We start from the raw sequence: 4,093 nt of genomic DNA, 5'->3' as shown, positions 1-4,093 counted from the left end.
ATTTGTTCTTGGCCTTTTAGCTAAGGTCAAGTTTAATATCTGTTCTTATCAGTTTAACATCTGATGTGTCTTCTTTCCAAATTCCTGGTATGTAGTAAGGGCTTAGTAACTACTGAATGAATGAACCATTGAACAAATGACTGAATGAATAACTGAGGGGCAATCCCTGCTGGGTTCTGGCAGGTATCACAAACGTGGATGATTGTGGTCCTCCTCAGAGGAACTGACAGTGGGAGATAAGCACTTGCAGAGGGCTAAGCTCTGCAAGAGGCTGGGGAGGCCCCCTCTCCACCTAGTTGTGTGTGTGTTGCTGGAGACGATTTAGAAACTGAGTTCCAGTGGGGGAGCCTTAGCCACTCAGGCTCAGGTCTCCCAGCTGCTCTTCTTTTACTCAGTGTTCATCTCACGCAACCTGTCCCTGCCTGCTCCCTCTTAAAAGACTGAATACAACCACACAAAAGAATGGGCTGGGGCTATAAGGTACCCCTGGAACTGCTCCTTCTCCCCTCCTCATCCCCCATCCCCCTTGCTGCCCCCATTGCCCCTTGCAAGCCAAAGAGACTTTGAGGGATAACTCTCAGAGCACAGATTCTGTGGAGCCCACAGGATGCCATGTCCCCAGCCTTTGTGGGGTCACATTGATCCTCAGCCCTTGGGCCTGGTTCACTCACTTCCAGACTGTACCTGCCTAGGCCCAGGTGGAAATATGTTTTCAAACACTGGATGAGTTGACCTTCCTGCAACTTGCCCAGTGGATCTCCCTAAATAGTAACACATCTGTAGTACCCTCCGGACAGGGGTTATTAGGCATTCTTTTCCCCCTGTGGTTTCTAGCAAAATGCTTCACATAAAGGAGGTATCAGTGAATGGGAAGTAATTGAAATGTTTCTGTGTGTGATTCCGAGTTCAAGAGGAAGCTTCCTGTGTCCAGTCCTTCATGATTATACTTGTCTCCCTAATCTCATGCTGTTCTGGATGTTTCCCAACACTTTAACTCGGTTTTGCTCCAGATATCTTCACCTTTCTGACCCCCAGCTCCTTCAAGCTGCCATATCCTCTGTTCCCCCAGCTCCCATGTGGTAAGCACAGTGCTTTTGGACCTCGAACAGTGAGCATCTAAACCCATTTGCACTTTGTTCTTTTCAGACCCTGTCAACCAGCCTTGCTTTCATTTGTCATACTCCAGCTACCATCCGCATTTATCTGTCCATCCAGAGAGCCATTCATTCACTCATTCCTTCCACAACACGTATATAGTACTTCCTGCAGGCCACACATTATGCTAGGTGCTGGAGATAACAAAAATGAAAACTACAGTCATTGTCTCTGAGGATCCCTCAGTCTCCTGGGAAAGAGAAAGGTGAATGGATAAAGTACCATGAAGTGAAATTGCTATACAATTATTTCAGAGTTCAGTGGGAGCCCAAAAAGCTGCTAAGTCCATGAAGTAGGTGAGAGTGGTGGGAAGGTAGGAGGGTATTAGGAGAGCTTTGGAGAACAGTGCTTGTGTTCTGGGCAGTCTGCAGGACAGACATTCTGGTGAAAGGTGATTGGGAAGCTCCACCAATCCTAAGTGGCTAAAGCCAAGAAGCAGGACATTTTGATCTTCACACTTAGCAAACAAAGTTAAGCTTTTAAAAAAATTTAAGACTTCCTAACTTTTTTCCCCAAATATTTTGAGATCTGTAGAAAGTTACCAATAGCAGTACAACATATCCACATACCCTTAACTTAGACTAATCAATTATTAATATTTTGCCACATTTGCTTTCTCTATATTTGAACTTTCTTGAATCATTTGAGAGTAAATTGCATCATCATGATGCTTTAATCTTAAATACTTCTACATTCCTAAGTATTTATCTAATATTTCCCAAGGTTAAGGACATTCTTACACAATCATGATACAATCATCAGTCAAGAATTTTAACAAACCGAGAGAATACTATTACCAATATGTTGTCCATCTTTGAATTTCCCCAATTCTTTCACTAATGTGTTTTATAGTTGTTTGTGAATTTCAGCTTTTTGTGTCACCAAATCACAGGTTCCATCCCTGACATGAACTCTGTCCCTTATCCCATTCCTGGGCTTGTCTCTTCCCTGATTCCCACCTGTGTCCATTCATGGCCCTTAGTTGAATCTCTATAGCATAGGCCACCTCTGCTAATTCCTACTTAGCTGCTAAAGCATTAGATTCTAGAATTAATACTTACCTCTTTCTTTCTCTCCAGTCAAAAGCAAAAATCCCAGCTAACAGAAGATTTATAACTTTTAACTAAGAAGACACCCGTTGGAACAAGAATATCATATATGTCAGGCAAAGATAAGGTTGTGGCAGGATTGATATACTAGCAGGCTCCCACCAAGCCTCTCTCTCCTCTGGCCACGATAGTCATCAAGGGTGGGGCCTTTGACCACTGGGATACAACCTAAAAAAAAAATCCCCAAAACAAAATTCCAACTTAGTTTTTCTTTTTTTTTAAAGACAGAGTCTCACTCTGTTGCCCGGGCTAGAGTGCTGTGGCATCAGCCTGGGTCACAGCAACCTCAAACTCCTGGGCTCAAGCAATCCTTCTGCCTCAGCCTCCCAAGTAGCTGGGACTACAGGCATGCATCACCATTGCCGGCTAATTTTTTCTATATATATTTTTAGTTGTCCAGCTAATTTCTTTCTGTTTTTAGTAGAGATGGGGTCTCGCTCTTGCTCAGGCTGGTCTCAAACTCCTGAGCTCAAACAGTCCTTCCACCTCGGCCTCCCAGAGTGCTAGGATTACAGGCATGAGCCCCCACACCCGGCCTGTTTTGTTTTTTTGAGACAGGGTCTCTCTGTGTCACCTGGGCTAGAGTGCAGTGACATCAAAGCTCACTGCATCCAATTTAGTTTTATTGCTTGAATTACTTCTTCAGTTTCTGCAGAACACTGAGGGCTGGCACTCAAAAAGACCTCTGAACTTATGGTTCAGGCTGAATTGAGGATACAATTGCTCTTGTAACAACACAGTAGGAACTCATTTTTGTGGAATGAATGAAGCAGATGAATGAATGGGGAAGGAATTGACTGGATAGCAGGCAGCAGGAAAAGAAAATTTGGGATTGATTATAGACAGGTCCTTGTTAATTGGCATTGTAGGTGGGCAGAGGACAAAACAGTGAGGTAAACTATAGAGCAGAGAGGATTTAACGAGGGAAATACATATATCCTATTCCTTATCTTGTGTGACATCTCTACAAGAGTTTTGAAAACTGTTTCTACTTCTTAATATTTTAATTGTATTTATCAAAATAAGATTCATTCATTCTTGAAGACAAACTTCCTGCTCCACTCTGGATTGATTGTTCTCTAGACCTGCTATTTAATTGTTTTTCTGGAACTTCCCTTCACTGTCATCCTTGGGAATTCCCTTTGCCTTTCCTTTGTTTCCTCCATCCCACACCTTCCTCTTTCTTGGCTTATTTCTTTATTTCAGTGGACCACATCCTCCAACAGCTTCTTAAGAAAGGATGTGGAGGAGGTAAAATGGTTTACTTCTTACATTTCTTTTTTTTTTTTTTTTTTGAGACAGAGTGTCGCTTTGTTGCCCAGGCTAGAATGAGTGCCGTGGTGTCAGCCTAGCTCACAGCAACCTCAAACTCCTGGGCTTAAGTCATCCTACTGCCTCAGGCTCCCGAGTAGCTGGGACTACAGGCATGTGCCACCGTGCCCAGCTAATTTTTTTTATATATATTTTAGTTGGCCAGCTAATTTCTATTTTTAGTAGAGACGGGGTCTCACTCTTGCTCAGGCTGATCTCAAACTCGACCTCGAGCGATCCACCCGCCTCGGCCTCCCGGAGTGCTAGGATTACAGGCATGTAATTTTACCATGGTAAACTTTTTTAATGAAAAATAAAAAAAATTACAATTAAAAGTTATGGATTTATATTTTTAAAATTCCATTAATATATTTCTATGAAAAGCGGAAAAAGCTTATATGTACATAGTTTTTTTCTAGTGGTAAATATTAACTTCTGAGCTCAAGTGATCCTCTAGCCTCAACCTTCTGCATAGCTCAGACTACAGGTGTGTGCCACTATGCCTGGCTAATTTTTCT

General features: G+C 42.6%; 1 pseudogene; it reads left to right on the top strand.

Moving 5' to 3' along the window:
- LOC123621290 lies at positions 1–130 on the top strand (annotated as a pseudogene).
- Positions 131–4,093: the final 3,963 nt, after the last annotated feature.

This window comes from Lemur catta, chromosome 15, assembly GCF_020740605.2.
Source record: "Lemur catta isolate mLemCat1 chromosome 15, mLemCat1.pri, whole genome shotgun sequence".
NCBI lineage: Eukaryota > Metazoa > Chordata > Mammalia > Primates > Lemuridae > Lemur > Lemur catta.
The sequence above is the reverse complement of the archived record's forward strand: the minus strand, read 5'-3'. Positions and strand labels throughout refer to the sequence as shown.